Source organism: Strix uralensis, chromosome 13 (assembly GCF_047716275.1).
Source record: "Strix uralensis isolate ZFMK-TIS-50842 chromosome 13, bStrUra1, whole genome shotgun sequence".
In the NCBI taxonomy this organism is placed as follows: Eukaryota; Metazoa; Chordata; class Aves; order Strigiformes; family Strigidae; genus Strix; species Strix uralensis.
In genome coordinates, this window is record NC_133984.1 from 16,052,941 (window position 1) to 16,071,864 (window position 18,924).

Genomic DNA, 18,924 nt, shown 5'->3' on the forward strand with positions numbered 1-18,924 from the left:
GAGACTGTGCAGACTAAATATTGAAGGGGAAAAACTCCAGAAAAACCTGACAGCTTTTCTTTGCTGCAGCCAGCTGGGGAGGAGGAAGCAGAAGAAAACAGACATTCAAAGACAGACAAAAAGGGGGGAAGGAAAACAGGAGGTTAAACACTCCTTTGATAGACTGATAGGCTGAAATAATTCAGGATGACAACACTGCTAAATTCCTGACAAACACTTGGGCCTGCTAGTTTGAGAATTTTGTTCCTTGTCCTCATAACTGACACAAGGGATTATTCCCCTGGAAGGCTGTAAGGTGTAAACCCCAGGACAGGACACCAAGTGGTTCCACTCTGATACCTTCCTTTAGTGACTGATTCAAAGAAATAAAAAACATTTACAAAGATTCTTTACAATGATTGGAGTGACAGTTTGGCAAAGGAAGATAATGAGACACTCCCCCCCCCCCCGCCCCTGCAATGTTTACATTATGCCATAGAAGCATTGTGGATCTATCATTTTATCACAGCCTTCAAGGCAAACTCTATACACGGTTATAACAGAGTAAATCTGGACTATGGGTGTGGTTTCCGTGGATTTGGAAATCCTGATAATTATTGTTAGTGAGAGTAAGATTAAGCAGAAATCAGTCTTCAGGTTGAGCAGAAACCAACCCCTCATAACTGGACATGACTCTGGAGTGACTCCTGATGACTCTGGAAATACTGATCACCTACATAGTGCTTAACTGCACCACTACTTAATGAAGGTTATGAGTCACTTTCCATTTCATTTGTGAATATGTACCACATTTCTTTCATTCCCCAAATATCCCAGTGATGGCTGCTGACATTTGCATGCACAGAAAACCAACTAGTAAAGTATTCAATATATTGCAGCTTCTTCAATTCAACCTAACAGCAGGAAATAGCCATTTTGTGTGTCAGTGCTTCAGGGACCAATTGCCCGCACCTGATACAATACTGGTAGACCTTAGAAGCAGTGCAGGAATTACTGGCATAGAGTAACTTGTGAGTGAATTGCAGTACCTCCAAATGAAATCTTTCTACCCTAGTCTTCAGCTATAAAATAATATGCTGTGACCATTTCCTAACAACCGTATTATGCTGCAGCTACTTTTTCGTGTATCTTCTTTTGCACAAAGCACATTGAAGTGGGGAGTGATGGGAAGGTCAGATTTGTTTTGGAAAAGTCCAAAAGCTTTTTCTGCAGCACAGTTATTAGGAGGACTGTGAGAAGGCCCAGTGGCAATGATATATAGATAAACATCTGCATTCCTGACATACCACAATCATTTTTGCTTCAAGTAAAACTTCACACTTCCAATGCTAAGCAGATTGTGTATGTGTCAATTAGACACCCAAATTCTCTCTCCCCATTTGGTGTCAGGTATCCATTTGAAAATTTGCTTTTGCATTATGAAGAGCCATGACTGACTCGGTGATCCTTTCTTTAGATTTGTCAAAGCTCTCTTGCACTCTGAGCAAACACTTAGTCCCCTTACAATACTGTATTAGCTGACTCTTTAGTCAAAAAGTATTCCACTACCTTAAGAGTTGCATTGCAAAGATCCCCAACTATTTTATGCACTGCCTACTTAAAAAATAAATAAAGATTGAATTACATTCCTGAGCGCAGGATCCTCTTGCACTATACAAACGTAAGTATTTAATTTGGCTTTCCCTGTTTATGTTAGTTTGTTTTAGTTGCTCTGTGTCTTACTCAACCACAAGAATGCAGTATAATTGGACTTATTCAGTACTGTGTGTCTTTGGCTGCTTTTTGCTTCCCAGAAGTAAAAAAAAAAAAAAATTTTAAAAGAAGGTCTAAAAGTGTTTTTTGTTCTTTAGTTGTGAAACTAAAAACTAGACAAACAACCAAAAGAAATTTCATACCGAGAGCCTGCAAATAAAGGCATAGAGTTAAAAAATGAACTGATTGTAGCATTGGTGAAAGGAAGCAGATTGCCAGCCTGTAGAGACTGAAGTCTGCTGCGCACCCCTGCAGAAACATATTGGAGAGGAGAACTGTGCCGTACCCCTTCCAGAAATCTCTTGCCAGCATAAGTTGGTTTATGGCAGGTACAGACAGGAGAGAAGAGGAAGAAACCACACAACAGTGATGGGGTGACCTTCCCTGGGAAAGTTTATTGTAGCCTGCAAGAACTAAGAGCTACCAAAAACCTGTTTCAGCTCCCACTGTAGGAAATGGAAAGACTGCTGTTGGCTGTAGAAGGAACTGCCGCAGGTCACAGCAGAGGCTCAGGTGGTTGTCTCAGCACCACAGTGCCTCATGTCCAAACAGCAGGACTGACAATACCAGTCCCTGCGGCTCCTTCACTGAGACTGTCCATAGTGGGTGTCAGTAGACTTTAATTCCGTTGGGGTTTGTTGCTTGGTTGTGAAAGGCTAGCAAATGAAAGCCTGAGCTAAAACCCTACTTATTTTACACCGATGTCCAAAAAGGTTTCAAATGGTCAGTCACTAGGAACGCCATCCTTAGAGACCAGAGCCTGACACCTAGTCTGAAGAGCAGCTCTCTCTGGTTGTAAGGGTTTATCTACATGGAGCTTCTTGCAGAGTTAGACCCTAGTGATTTAGGCAGACTGCCCTCAGTGTATTGGGAAATGGTGACCATACACAAAAGCAGGACCTTCAACTTAGTAGCTCAAGCAAATAAACTGTCAAAGGTTCAACACCTACTGAACTTTTTCTGACTTTCCATCCATCCCATCATTTCACTAAGTACAGATTAATTCCTTAATTTAGCTTTTTTAAAACAAAGAGTTTTCAAATTACAGGCTGTGTTTTTATTAACAGACATTAGTGGCAAAATACAAGAGGTCAGTAGGAACATATTTGTTGCTAAGTCAGTTCACCCCATTGGCCTCAACAGTACTTTGTTATTTTTCACTTATTTAGAAGCTGGCCTTGTTTTTGTAACTTAACTTAAAATGGTTAAATACTTCTTTTTTATCTGAGTGAAAGAAATTTGCATCAGCATCAATATCTACTACACCTAAGTAATGACATTCATTCAATAACTACTGTGCCTAAGTAATGACAGTCCTCACATTCAGAGAGGATCTTATGTCTCAGCTCTTCTGTGACAGATTTCTCCTTCCTGCACTCAAGACTGAGAAAGCAGGTTCAGGGGGGGATGAGAGCAACCAGGTAGGATGAGGGACCATCTTTGACTGCAGAAAAGAAATGCTGCTTGAACGTCACACTCTAGGGGGTAGGGTAATCCTGTAGGCCATCAAGCAGCAGAGGAATTTAAAGAAATAACCCTGGCCTCACAGATCTTGAAGGGCATCAGTAGAGCTTAAAAGTCACAGGGACAGCGTCGGGGACAATATGGAAGAAACTTTGTGCCCAATGTTACTTTTGATATCTTCCCTTACTCTCACACTCACACAAGTACATAAAGTTTCCCTAAAAAGACATCGAGGATTCTCCTATGAAATGTAATTAGTCTAGCAAGATAAACTCTGCATAAGCAATCACTCACATCCAGTTCCACATCGAGCACACCGACAGCTTTTCAGTGCAAAGTGCACGGTCAGGGTCGGGGCTGGAATGTGAAGTCCAGCCCTTCCCAGACACAGGGAGCGTGCCTGAGAGTGAGCCTTGCTGAGGAAAGTTTAGGGCAGCCCTGTAGATGCTTTTGCCTATTTCTATGAAATGTGTTAAATGAACAACCACCAAAATAAATCTCCACAGGAGGCTGAAAGCAGCAGTACCCAGAGCAACTATAGTCAAAGAGTTAGAAGTAGCTCCCAATTTGGAGATGTTCTTAGTTTTTAGATGCCTGATAAAGATGTCCCACCAAGAATCCCCTAATCATTTGCCACATTTTAAGACTGACTTTCTTATGCTGACTTCTATGCCACAAAAACCTCTATCTAGCCATAAAAAGCTCAGTAATTTTGGTGAATCTGCAGGAATGTCAGATCTTTACATTTTATAATTGTTTATAATTGAAAACTGGGTTGTACAAGTATTTGAAATGAAAATTTATTGTAAGTATTATTCTAGTGCTTGGTTGTTTATGAGCACTGTGAACAAAACTGATTCTATACTCAGTTTTAAAATGCATGTACAGCAAGCATTGCATTACCAAAATCAGGAATAGCCAAAGAGGAGCAACATAAACCAGAGGCACACCCTTCTGAGACAGAATGGAAAGAAACACCCATAAGTAAGAAATAAATAATTTGTCACAAATTTTATACCTTACTGTTCTCTGTTTCAGGGGCCAATAAATAAATATTTTGCAGATGCCATCTACTGGGGAAGCAGCAAAAGGAATTAATTGTACACTTTATTTTGTAGTAACTGTACACTATATTCATGTAGTAAATAAAATAAATTGGGAAACTATTCCTAAAATCTCATAATTCTTTACTTACATTAGCTGTTGCAAGAAGTGACTAACACAAGCATTTATGAACCAAAAAAAACCAGGGGAAACATAGATACATGAATGTTAACATCACTGAGACAGCAATCAAAGTAGAAATAGCCTCTTTAATTAAACCCTGATCATAAAACAGAAACCACTGATATTCTTGAGAAGTACCACATTCAATTTCGGAGCAATTAGATGCTTACAGACCTTAAGAGCTCATACTCTCATTGTTTATACAATGCTGCCCTCTAGCAACTGAAAACCAGTGCACAGGATTCATGAAGGTTTTTCTCAGAACACAGGTTTTTTTCCTTTGAAAAAGCTTTTGTTGTTTGCCACATCCGTGCTTTAAAGTGCATTTTAAAGCTCTTACTTGGTGAATTTTCTACACTAGTTGCGTTTCTCCTGGCTAAAGAGAAATAGCAAAATTGCCACTTCCTTGCAGTGGTGAAAGTTAAACATACTTGAAGACAGCTGCTGCTTTATAAAGGTATATATATCTGACTAAACTTTGCTCCATTAGACCACCTGATTCACTGATGTATTATCAGGGAATCAGGTTCCAGCTCTTTGCTTACTCAGTGCAAACCGCACTATAAGAAAAACAGTCTGGTGCCAGTGAACTCAAGCAGTGGCTCTACATGCTTCCAAAGATCCAGGTAATATCTTGTCATTTTTTCTAGCACTACATGTACAGGGCACATTCCAGTTCAAGGCTGGAACTATAAAACTCAAGCAGTAGACCGCACTCGTGGGCTCTGACACATCCTAACCCATTCTGCCTCTCCCACACGTTCCCCCCATAACTTGTGATCATTCTCTGCTGCTAATTCAATCCACCTGGGAATCAAGATGATAATAAAATACATATTCATTGAAATTAAAAAGTAAATCAATAATTTTTCAGGGCAGTTACAAAACAAATAGTTATAATTTCATTTCTTCTCTGGCCTGGTAAAAAATGTTCAGATTCCCAAGCCCTGTGTTGATATTCAGGCCGAGGCCAGCAAGGCACTGAGGCACATGCTCATCTCTAAGATACAGTACCACTGAAGTCAGTATGAGTTAAAGACAGACTTACAGACTTTTCTGAATGCCTGCCCTAAACAGAAGTTAAGATTCTGATCTCTAATTGAGTTGAAAGCCACTGAAAAAGAGCTTCATTCAGAAAATCTTGTTCAAATTAAAACAAACCCAAACTGGCTCCAGACCTAAACTGGAGAGAAACATAATTAAATATTCTGATTAAATGGCTTCCATGATTACAAAAAATAAATAAACACAAGTTTTCTGTAAAAAAAATAAATAAAAGCCATCTCAGGGAAAGCACCAGAAATGCTGACAAAACAATGAAGGTGAGCTGGCAGCCACTGGGCTAAGGGAGGCTCTTCAGCGGAGAGCTTCATGTTAAACTTAAAGCATTTCCACTAACCTTTTCCCCACACATTTAAACCTTGGGAGGGGTTTATAAGTCACGCTACTGAAAAGCATGGTGTAGTAGTGGAAAAATGTGTTACATGGAACAAATCAGTAGATTGAAACCTCTATTTGTCCAAACAAATACTCTTTTCCATTAACCATAATGCAGGAATCTTGTACCACAGTCTTTGAGGCTGATTATGTGGAACTGCTTTTAAATATTACTTTTGGGTTTCTCTTTTTAACTAACCAATGGGACATTCTTATAATACCACCAAATTATTTTCCTTGCTTAATATTATTAACAACACTTTTTGAAATGTTCAGCTTCTTGTCTGCGCCCAATTTGATGAAAGGTCAAACAGCACAGTTAAATCTTGGGCAGGATTCTACAAGCCTCAGGCAAAATTCCTACTGTAGTCATGAGAATTTTTCTTGAGAAAAGACAAAGGGATTAAACTGTTGAAGGAAAAGAATAATTTTATGAAGCCCTGCTGGCCACTTTACACATCAGATAAATTGGTGTTGGAACTGACAGGCTATTTAGAGAGCAATGGAAGAACTATCTTAACCAGTTAGACCTCTGATTCAACTACTACAAAATCTTGCCTCTGGAAATTAAAAGTTTTCATATGTAGGAGTAGATGAGAAAGCCCTAGTACTGAAGATTCCTCAGAATAGTACTGAAGTACCTCAGATATGAAAATTACACTTAATGAAAAGAATGGTTAAATACAGTCCTAACATAGTCCTAAATATAGTCCTACTGCAATGCAAACATATCTTCAAGTACCTGCTCCAGTGCTTTCCTGATTTAAGATATTAATGAACACAATGTTTCCTATAGACAGTACTGTCTAAACTGAGAAATACAAAACTTCAAGAGTACGTGTAGCCACAGAAGATGTTTGACATCTTCATGCATAGGAAAAACACCATGAGCTGTTGAAAATAGCACTGCAGTGGAGAAATCAGATGCAGAGCAAGGAGCCCCGAGGGACAGAAAAGGTAGCAACAAGTCTCTGAAGTGAAGGGAAATTTTGGAATGATGGTACACACCATGAAACCTTACAGACATTGTATTTTATTTCTTTGCCTTTTTTTAAAAAACTGATTTTGGACACTTCCAAATTTCCCCAGTTTCAAAATGTACCACAAATCAGCCATAGACTGAAAAAAACCACATGCTTGGGCTCCAGTCTGGATCCTGACATACTCTTCTCATGCAGCTCTTGACAAGTCATTTAACTTCTCTACTCCATTTCTTCTTTATTATAAAATCGCTACCCTACCTCAAAGAACTACTGTGATACTATTTTGCCACGCATTCTTTCCCAGGATATTTAGATAGTCTGACTGCAGGCAGCAGAGATATAAAAAGTATGTTTAAACAAGAGGAACCTCTAAGCCATCTGAGAACAGAATCACTGCACTGGAGACAGATAATGATGACAAGAAAAGGGAAAGGCAATGCAGCAACTGCAATAGCAAATTTTCCCCACAGTCAACATATCAGACAGAATGACACTGATGGGCTTCAGGCGGCAGCTAACTTTTAATGGAACTTTCCTGATTTGTACACTTCAGGGTAAAATCAAGTCCAACAATAAAGCCCTAACTCTTTTCACAGAAGTCCATGCATTTAGAAACTGGGCTAATCACAGCTGAGATAAAGTATCTCTCCTTTTTGTCACTGTGAAGCTCATCTCAAGAAAGGATATACCAATTACCTAACTCAATTTCTACACTGATCTGAAATGTGTAAGTTTAGAAGCAATTATTTGGATTTACAGCTGTACAATGGAGCAGAACCAGGACCCTTTTGCTCACTATTTTCCCTAACATTCAGAATAAAACTTTTGGTAATGGAGTTGTTAGTATTCAGGAGTCAGGTGCTTTGAAGTATTTTGGCTTATACTATTGTGTATATAAACCCGAACAAATATAGTAAGGCCAAATTGAATGCTTTATAGCATGGGAATAATTGTGGGTTTGGTGGTTGTTAATAGCAATTTCTTACTATATTCTCTCACTTTGCTAAGGCAAACCTGCAATCGTCAGGCCAAGCAGATGCAGAACGTATCAAATTAGTACCTTAGGGCAAAGAATACAATAAGATGGTTCATTATAAACTCAGGGAAGCAAACTATATCCTTGACATACTCTGCTCCCAGGCATTGCTGAGGCAATTGATAATTCTTTATGTCTCATGTGAGGATCACCAGAAAAAAATCTCTGGAACTAGTCGTTAATCAAACAAAGCATAGCACAGAGTTAGAATTTTTGAAATGGTGCCAAAAGTAGTTGTGGAAATTTGCAATGACAACTGATGAGAAACTCAATGCCTAGAGGGAGGGCAGTGTTGCGGCTTTCCTCTGGGTTTTTTTTTTATTTGCTTTTTCACTGAATGTTACAGAATCTTTATAGGGATCTCACAAAATCTTCCAGTCAGTCTTCTGTAGAGAAGAAAATCAATTTTACAAACAGTTTCTATTATACTGAAATCTTTCCTGTAGTTATACAGGGTGAAACTTATCCATCCCAACAGCTAAAGAAGAAAACCAAAATACAGGGCAACAGTATGGGTCTGGAATAGAGTAAGGTGGGACGAGCCACAATCAGACTGCACTGGGCAAGGGAGATGGGGATTAAAAGTGGGTTTTAAACACAAAGGAGAAAGTCCCAGACAGTAGGGCAGACAGGCAAAAAATAGAGAGAAGCAAAAATGAGTGAAGAGCTTCTGGTAAATAACAGAGAATGGTCTATACCTAATTAGTCTTAGCTTGAAGGGTAGAAATATATTGTAGCAAGCCCATGTGAATCAGTTGTCAGGTTCAGGAAGGGGCCTTTTCAGGTTCTATCATAAAACATTTTGCGCTTTTTCACATACTGCCTAGATAAACTTCTAGCTACAGATCACTGTACTGAAACAAGGAAAAAGACAGTTGCAGTAGTCAAGGCCATCAACCTCAGGTTGCCCTATCCTATCAAACCTGGACCCTTACTATGGAAACAATTCAGTTAGACACATTCTTCAAGGCACTGACATTTATTCTTATGATATGCCCTGGGACACTAGTGATGCCTTTAAGGACATAACAACAGGAAAAAATATCCATATTAAAATAATGCACACCCAGAGAATCACTGGCATTCCAAACAGAAGTTTATTTAGCATACAATACTGAGCAACAGATATTCCAAGACCCAGTGGACCTTATGTTTAGGCTTTTAGACTGGCATTTTCCAAACTACTGTGTTTGAATTGTCACTTAATATCAAACAAAGCATCTAGGAACATATTACATGAAAGGCATCACAGAAGAAGGTTGATTTGATACCTTAAATGAAACGGGGAAAACCTTTAAAACACCCCTAGGAACTCTCAATTGTTTTGATTCAATAGATCCAGTTTAACCCCACATTTTTAAACTTTGGTAAAAATATTTTGGTGTTGATTTAGTGATAACATATTAAAAATCATGAAAATTGCTCTGAACGTTGATATTTTTCAATTCTAAGTCACGAAAAAGACTAAAATAAAATTTCAGCAAATAAAATCTCAAGATTTATTTTGCTTCTTTGTTCCTATCATGCAACTTTCCACATTATTTCATAAGAAAAAGAAATATATCACATATTAGTTAAATCCAACTTGTCAGTGAAGAACTGGGATTATGCTTATAACTGTTTCAAAAAATAATTTGTGGTTAAGCTCTACTCACTACCTTCACTGCTTTAACAAAGGATTTATAGAAACTAAATATATTCAGTACAACTACTAAAATTTTACAAGGTACCAATGAATGGAAGATAGCTGCCTTTGTGGGCACTACACAGGTGTTTGAGTTGAGCATTACATTTCTAGCACTTCATGAACATATAATATTTTATTCTCAAGGCCATTAATTATTTCACCATTAACAGACACTTTCAGCAGATCTTCTCCAAGTTTATTACTTTAATTAGGTCCTCATCTAGCATCCTCAATCAAAAGGATTTTTACTGTTGATTTCAGTGGGACCAAGATTTGGTCAACATTCCCTCATGTTACTAAAACAAGGATTGTCTCCAACATATAAGCCAAGGTATCATATTAATTCAATGATTAGCTTGTTTTGACTTCAGAAAGCTCTCCTATGAGTTTTGGACTTTTTTTTAACTCCAAGTTATTTCAGGTAAGTTCATCCTTAAAGTTTTCATACTGCAGTTAAGGTACTGTCTTTCTCTTCCCACTGATCTTACCAGTGCTGGCATTTGAGGCCTTTTTTCAAATCATGGTGACAGTTTTGGTTAATCATGGAGTGGTTTGGGTTGGAAGGGACCTTAAAGATCACCTAGTTCCACCCCCCCTGCCATGGGCAGGGACACCTTCCACTAGACCAGATTGCTCAAAGCCCCGTCCAACCTGGCCTTGAACACTGCCAGGGAGGGGGCAGCCACAGCTTCTCTGGGCAGTCTGTGCCAGTGTCTCACCACCCTCACAGGAAAGAATTTCTTCCTTATATCTAATCTCAATCTCCTCTCTTTGAGTTTAAAACCATCACCCTTAGTCCTATCCCTACACTCCCTGATCAAGAGTCCCTCCCCACCTTTCCTGTAGCCCCTTTAAGCACTGGAAGGCCGCTGTAACATCTCCCTGGAGCCTTCTCTTCTCCAGGCTGAACAACCCCAACTCTCTCAGCCTGTCCTCACAGGGGAGGTGCTCCAGCCCCTGATCATCTTCGTGGCCTCCTCTGGACCCACTTGAGCAGGTCCATGTCCTTCTGATGTTGGGGGCCCCAGAGCTGGACACAGAACTGCAGGAGGGGTCTCATGAGAGCAGAGTAGAGGGGGAGAATCCCCTCCCTCGACCTGCTGGCCACACTGCTCTTGATGCAGCCCAGGACACAGTTGGCTTTCTGGGCTGTGAGTGCACATTGCTGGCTCACAGTCAGTTTTCCATCCACTAATATTCCCAAGTTCTTCTCTGCAGGGCTGCTCTCAATCCAATCTCAGCCCAGTCTGGATTTGTGCTCGGGATTGCCCTGACCCATGTGCAAAACCTTGCACTTGGCCTTGCTGAACTTCATGAGCCTGTCCAGGTCCCTCTGGATGGCACATCCCTTCCCTCCAGTGTGTTGACTGCACCACACAGCTCGGTGTTGTTGGCAAACTTGCTGAGGGTGCACTCAATCCCACTGCTTTGCAGAAGTCCAGGTAGATGACATCAGTTGCTCTTCCCTTATCCACCAACACTGTAAACCTGTTGTAGAAGGCCACCAATTTCATCAGGCAGGATTTGCCCTTAGTGAAGCCATGTTGGCTGCCACCAATCATCTCCTTATTTTCCATGTGCCCTAGCATGGTTTCCAGGAGGATCCAGTCCATGACCTTGCCAGGCACAGAGGTGAGACTGACTGGCCTGTAGTTCCCTGGGTCTTCTTTTTTCCTTTTTAGAAATGGGGGTTATGTTTCCCCTTTTCCAATCAGTGGGAACTTCACTGGACTGCCACGACTTCTCAAATACGATGGATAGTGGCTTAGCCACTTCATCTGCCAGTTCCCTCAGGACCTGCGGATGCATCTCATCAGGTCCCATGGGCTTGTGCACCTTCAGGTTCCTCAGGTGCTCTTGAACCTGATCTTCTCCTACAGTGGGCAGTTCTTCATTCTCCCAGTCCCCACATTTACCTTCTGCATCTTGGGTGGTGTGGCTGGAGCTCTTGCCAGTGAAGACTGAGGCAAAAAAAGTCGTTGAGTTCCTCAGCCTTCTCCATGTCCCGGGTAACCAATGCAAAATCTAATCTTTGTACCAAGTCTAGCATTTTCATAAAAAGATAATTATCTCTCAATCCACTGGAAATTTTCCTAATTCAGTAATTTACATGTGCCAGATGTAATTTTGAAATTCATGGTCCAGAGAGCTCCCTGAACAAAGACTGTCTTATAGGAAAAACAATTGGTGACATTCTGCCCCAGTGAAGTGAACCTGCATTTCCCGGTTTGTTTTGCTCAACAAGTTTCTGTAACAGAGTTCTCATTTACAGCCACACTAGTCTGGACTCAATTGCACTGGTAGAAACAGGACTGCGAGTCCCCAGATCAACCAACATGTACAGGCAAGGACTCTCAAACATTATTGGATGCTGAAATCCAAATCCTGATGTGCATACAGACAACAGCAGATGATTTATTGATCACACTAGACTATACAGTAGGCTCACAGCTAGGTCAGTCCTGTTGGGATAGCACTAGTTTTAGGTACTTCTTCCCTTTTTTCTAGGGAAATGAAAGATGAAAGCCAGTACTTAGCTTACGCTGGGTGTTCAGGCAAAACTCAAGTCAGGTGATATTAAAGAAATTACTGAATTGAAGAAAAGAAGAACAAGAGCATTCAAACATTTAACTCTCAAAAGCATGTTAGCTAATTTAGAGGTATCATGATATAAAGCCTCATGCTTAGTGGAAGATGTACTTTCTCCATACATCTATTTGATAGGCACCATAAGCACTAGTATTACACTATAAGAACGATGAATGTATGCTAACGTCTTTGTTTCCATGCCAAACCACCCATCTGTTCTCTGCTTGAAATTCTGTCATGCTCTTTTCTTTCCACTTTTGCCCTATGTTATATTTAAATTTAAAAATACAAAAATATGCATTATCTCATATATATAATTTATGATCAAGACTCTCAGTACTAATGAAATTCAACAAAGAGAGAATGGAACAAAGAGAGAATGGTTCAGAATACTAAGTTTCCAATTGTTTGAGATGAAGCACTGCTTTATTGTGTTGCATTAGCAACCTCTTCATAACAAGGAGAGACAAAAAGAGTGTTTGAATTAATGACCTCATTTGTGAGGAAAAAAAAAATCTCATTTTTTAATGCATAGTTCATCTGCTAACACACAGACACTAGCCTGTAATGTCTTACGCTGATATATCACTATCAGTGTACCATACATGATGAATTACCCTCTAGCCTTCATTACTACTGGCTTTAGATTTTATTAACTTAGAAAAAAGGTGCCTACAAAGTCTTTTATATTATCACTTGCTGCTTCGAAGACAGGAACAGAGGTTTGCATTAAGAGTTTTTAGGAGATCAGTAATCAGACTTCTTGTGCTCAGCACAAAATTTATGAGATAATATATACCAACACTAGATATGTAAGTGCTCACTGCCTTTTGTTTGAGAGTGAATGCTGCACCATGAGTCATAATTATTTAGACCATGATTTCTAACACTCTACATTTCCTTTTGGTCAGCAGAAGTACTTCAGAAAGTGCCTGCTGGCATATAAATAAAAATAAAATGACCAGCCTATTTCAGGGATTGTCCACTCTTCTAGCTCCTAGAACAACACTTATGATCAGAACAGTTAGAACTGTAGATAGACCAAAAGACCTGATACCAAAGCACCTAGAAAACGAAAGGTCATAGCTAGGTATTCTCAGCTGCCCTTATTCATGGCTGCTTAAACCTATTTATTTTCATAGGACAAAGGCTTAACTCCTTAGCCCCACAGAAGTCACTGTGAGTGTAAAACTACAGCAACTAGTATATATTAAACACATTCCCAAACACACAGCATCTTCAAGATAAAATGCTCAGATACTCTTAAAGGAGTATAGTTTCATCATGTAAAGTGGGTAGTACTATCAGAATTATTAAGCAATCACACACCACTATGGTTGAAGCACATTAAATATTTTGTTCTCCCTATGATGCCATTATTGTTTGGAACATCTTTAAAAACTGATGTTAAAACAAAAGCATATTCTGAAGTAAGGGTGATATTCTGCTCTTCTCTCAGATGCACAATTTTTTCCAAAGCAACAGCTTCTCATAATCCAGTCCCATGTGCCTTGAATCTAACCCAGTTACAGTACTGAAGCTTTTTCCCTTTTCAGTGTCAGTACAAAGAAAACTGGGGACTAGCTCCTAGTCCATGCTCTGGCAGCTTTAATACTGTCCTAAATAGGTTACTGAGGATTACTTTTGGCACTACTTGGGAGACTTAACTGATGTCAAGCCAATGTACCCAGCTTTGTGCCAACTGCTTCTTGTTCTTTTCTAAATCAGGGAAGTAACATAAAAAAGTGCCGGGGAGCAAGCTGAGGACGGGGACTAAAGTGTGCTACGCTCTAGTGATCTGTGTAAGCACAAGGAATCCATAGGGGACGCTTATAGACCAGAACAACCTGGAGTAGTCCTTAAACTACTGCAATTTGTTCTGGGCACAGTATAGAGATAACAGTGCCTTGCTCTAGTGATCTGTGTAAGCACAAGGAATCCATAGGGGACGCTTATAGACCAGAACAACCTGGAGTAGTCCTTAAACTACTGCAATTTGTTCTGGGCACAGTATAGAGATAACAGTGCCTTCTCCAAGGCTGTGCCAAATACTCTGGCAATTCTTGATATTTTGTCTATAAGTCAGTGTTTGCAGAAAATTTCCTAAAGTGTTATGTTTTCCTTCCTTCCTTCCTTCCTTCCTTCCTTCCTTCCTTCCTTCCTTCCTTCCTTCCTTCCTTCCTTCCTTCCTTCCTTCCTTCCTTCCTTCCTTCCTTCCTTCCTTCCTTCCTTCCTTCCTTCCTTCCTTCCTTCCTTCCTTCCTTCCTTCCTTCCTTCCTTCCTTCCTTCCTTCCTTCCTTCCTTCCTTCCTTCCTTCCTTCCTTCCCTGAAATCCCTTTCACTCTGTGAGACCACAGACAGCTTAGAGAGGGTATTTAGCATATACCCTACACAAGACTGAGCTTTCCAAAAGTTAGAACTGTGCAGTTACCAAGACCTCTGCAAAACATCAGCTTGCCTGACTGCTTTGAAATTTAGGAAATAGGGCACTGATATAAAATATTGTCCCCACATCACAGATATTACAGTTGAAAAGAACTTTATTTTGGTCATATTCCCTCGTCCATCTTCTATTGCAGAACTTTCTTCCATGCTGAACTCTTAAGGGTTAACTGGCATTGGGTGGAGGAGGGGGAAATCAGAGGTCAGCTCATGTTCTGATACCAGTGAACTCACAAGTTACTCCTTAAGCATGTGGTTTCATCCTAGGTTCTTACTGCCAGCAATTTCTCACTTTAATCATACACCCACAGCAACCCAGATCTTTAAATTCAGCAATTCTTTCTCAGGTTTCAGCAAGTCATTGGCAGCCTGAGCTATTTTTGGGATATTTTCTCTACTGCAGATGCAGCTCAGGAAAACGCAGGGAGCATGCTAAAGACCTGCAGCTATTTGCCTTGTACAATTTGCTCATTTCTCTTTATTTCTCTGTTTTCCTGCACTGATCATTTAAAGGACAATCTCTCTTGCAAACAAAATCCCCGGAGCCTGATTAGAGGGACTGAAGGCTCCCAGACACGGATTGCCTGCCAGCCACAGCACGGTAAGGACATGGACACTTTTGGCTAGCCTTGCATTGCAGCTTTTTAAGCTTTGCTGAACGTTTATTTGTGTCCATCGCTTCCAAATCAACACTGCTGGCATGGCAGGCAGTCTCCAGCTCCTGGTCTCCATTTTCATTCCCTAAAATCCTCAGCACTTGTAAGTAACACATTTATACTCACCGTCTCTTTGTGTGTTCTAGAAATCAATGACTGACACTAATTTTGATCAGTTCCAGGGGTTGGGTTTTTTTCCTTACATTTTATCATCTTTCGGAGATCTGTAATTTGTAATCCTGATTGAAACTGTGGATATTTCTATTGCCTGATCTTCCCTATTTTAGGTATATTGTTAGTCTTATTATTTAGCTCAGCAAATTATTCAAATCAGGGAATGGTTTTATGTACAATAGATGAAAACATAAAAAAGACCTGCTACTGCTGATTTACAGTTATATACATAGCTTTCTTGTCTGGTGTACCGGCTCTGCTATAATACCTTTAAGCTGACACATAGCAGTGCGCTAACACTACAAAGACATATACAGCATAAAACCAATGCAGCAGACAGAGCTGTACTAAAAATGAATAGGTTTTATCATGCAGTTCTTTTTATATATGCTCACAGAAATGCACCAAGTAACCTCTGCAAGAATGGTGAGATTCCAATTTTATAGGACATACTATTTTATTGAAATACTTGTAAAAATAGTTTAACATCCTTAGGGACATGTTACTTACACATACTACTGCAGGAAAATGAACACAGTTCATGTCTAATGAATGTACAAACCAAATTCTGGGAATCTCTGGTGACAGAAATTGGAAAAGGGATTCTTTTGGTCCTTTCCTGTACTTCAGGCTTTTTAGAAAAACTGGAATTGTGTTATGCTTTATCCTTTCATGTTCACTAATATGATGATTGCAAATGGAGAATTCCCCTGAGGACTTAATGTACATCATCCAAATATTTGACTGCAACTCAGTGTTTGTTGTCCTATTAGGAGAGGTTTTAGAAAGCCTGACTTTGCACTAGAGGTAGGAAGGCCTTCAGATAGAATAAGCAATCAGAAGCTACCTGTGCCTGCTGCCAGAACAGAAAAGAGCATACTGTATGATTGTAGCCCCATAATATTTCCTATCAAACTGCTTAGACGTTATAGTCTGCAGCAGAAACAGAAGTCAGCACAGCCTTTGAAACAGTATTTTAGGAACTTATTCAAACTTCACCCTTCACCTTTTCAATATGGGAGAAATTTTTGTTCATTTTCTAGCTTGCAAATATTTCTTGAGTGATTTATAAAACTGATTGGAGGGATGGGAGAAATTATGTATGTGCATGAGGGTACTGAAGGTCTTTAAGGCTTCATTTTCAGAATGGAAAAAGTTCTGATATTTATAAGCAAAGAATTTTTTTTAAAAAAAAAAAAGCTATGCGGGATATAATGACTTATAACTCAGAGCACTAGAAGCAAAAGTGAAAACTTCAACTGGTAGCAATAAATTTAGGATCAGGCTCAGAAAGTCTCTCATCTATTTTGACACAATTTCTATGATACTGTCTATGTTGCTTCTGAACATAAGACTGATCTCTGAGCCTGGCTCTCTCCTCCCACTGGTGAATCTCTGCCTCTGTTTCACTGAAGTCAAAGATACTAAATTAGCTTAATGAGAAATATGAATCAATCATTTAGTCCTTAGTTCCATTTTATGGAATCCCAAATGTTAGCACTCAGTTTGCTGGAAATCTTGAGACTTGACACATTTCCCAGAGACCCCAGGAAGAAAAGAATTATTATAGCTGGATGTGTTTTGCTAAAAGTCAGCAAAGCATTTGATTGTTTACTATTAACAGAGGAACTGATATGTCATTAGACAAGTTACAAGGCATGCATATAAATCTATCTCCCATATTTCTCTCTCTCAGAAAAGTTACTCTCAGCACAAACAAGTTGATTGAAGGAAGCTCTACTAACAGGAGAGGTCTATGCAAAACTGAGTGGTTTGGGATTTCAGTGAGATAAAACTAAATACAGTGTTACACCCTTACAGAGTTTATCAAGGGGTGCTTGCTTGGGCTCGTTTTAGAAAACGTCATACTAAATTGTGCCATACAGGAGCTCCCTGGAAGTTGAAAACCCCATCTTTGTTAGAGGAGGAATATAGACCATGGGGATTAGCTCTCCAGACATTCCCAACTGAGGATACAGTCATGCTATGTTAATACACTCTTTTTTTTTTTTTTGGGTGCATATACATTAAATCAACCACACACAAGATACTAAAGATTAACTGACTCTATAAATGTACTAATTTATAATTCAGCAGGAGCTATGAAGCCTGAAGCCAGGCACTCCATAACTCATACTTGATGGTCCTTGCCTAGGGACAAATATATAAAAGGCTAATGGATATCAATAAGGGCAATGGCTAAAGTGGAACCCATGCTGACTTACAGTAGAACTTGTTTCAGAGTCAGAATATGAGTCAAACCCACAATTATTCCTTCACTTGAACAATCACAGAAGTGGGTCCCTCCAATTTTAATGACATCCTCAGACACACACTAAAGTTACAATAAATAAGTCATTGTGCATGAGCACAGCCATGGTAATTAGGCAGTTATATTCTCTTTACCTGACTTTTTTTGTTTGTTTGTTTAGTCTTTTCAATTTTATCTTAAAATTCAGTTAAAAAAAGGTTTAATTGGTCCTGCACTACTCTAAATGGCTAGGCTAAAAGCACCTATAGTCTCAATGGCTCCATTGACATGCAGTAGGTTACTACACTGCAACAACCTGATCAGATGGCTGAGCCCTTCATTAAAATTGAAGGAATGGTTTTATTTTTCCTGGCTGTCACTTTGCACCAGACTAATTCTATTAAATCCAGTTGAGGGGCTGGGTTGAAAGAGGAGTCACCACAAAAAGTGAACAATATAAGAATTCTTCAAGGACTGGGTCTGAATTTTAATAGTCTCATAAAGTAGGGCTCTGCAAGAAAAAAATGACAAATTTTGCTGGCGATATGTTGGGAGGCAGCATCAATTCAGAGAAGGAATAGCACAGAGTAACAGAAATGAGAGGAAATGTAGAAATTTAAGGCTCATTGGAAGCAGGAATAAGCAAATGAGGGAGCAGCCTGGAGTGGCAAGCCGCAGACTTGTGTGTGAGGAGGTAGGCACTAGCTTGGCTAGTCTGAGTTGCTCAGCTCTGTCTTCTCAGTAGCTGCTGACCCTGGCAGCACCAGCAGTTCCCAGCCTTCTGCCAGGTGGCAGCAAAAGCATGAAGATGCTCTGCAGCCCATTCTCTCCGATCCTCCCATCTCCATTTCTTCCCACATCATCCCACAGCAGGAGTAGGCCTTGGCCTGCATCTGGCTCTCACCTCAACCTCAGCCTCTGCCTCTGCCAACAGTTAGAGAAGCACAGGGAGGTAGCAAGGGCTACCTGGGAAGGATGAGAGAGGGGCTACAGGGCCTGAACAGCAGGGTGGGAGTGACACAGGAATGGAGATGTAACAGCACATCCTGAGATGAGTGTGGGAAGGGACAGGTGGACGAGCAAAGTGCAGCTGCTTCCACCCAATACTTCCCAGTGTGATATGGCTGAGAAAAAGACAAATCCATTTTACAGTATGTCACTAAAGATAAAGACACTAGAGAGAGTATAGCACTGATGGCATCCTATAAGTATGGGTGGGTCCCTAT

The 18,924-nt window shown here is 40.0% G+C and overlaps 1 protein-coding gene and 1 long non-coding RNA gene across 2 annotated transcripts in view; one reads left to right on the top strand and one right to left on the bottom strand.

Moving 5' to 3' along the window:
• LOC141949177 (uncharacterized) overlaps positions 1-18,924 on the bottom strand; it is a 52,723-nt gene that overhangs the window by 11,548 nt on the left and 22,251 nt on the right. The window lies entirely within an intron of this gene.
• The window catches only part of AMMECR1 (AMMECR nuclear protein 1), a 109,394-nt gene continuing 105,754 nt past the window's right edge, over positions 15,285-18,924 (top strand). Inside the window, exon 1 of the mRNA XM_074882445.1 lies at positions 15,285-15,376. The gene's annotated coding sequence lies outside the window, so the exon portion shown is untranslated. The remainder of the gene's footprint in view (positions 15,377-18,924) is intronic.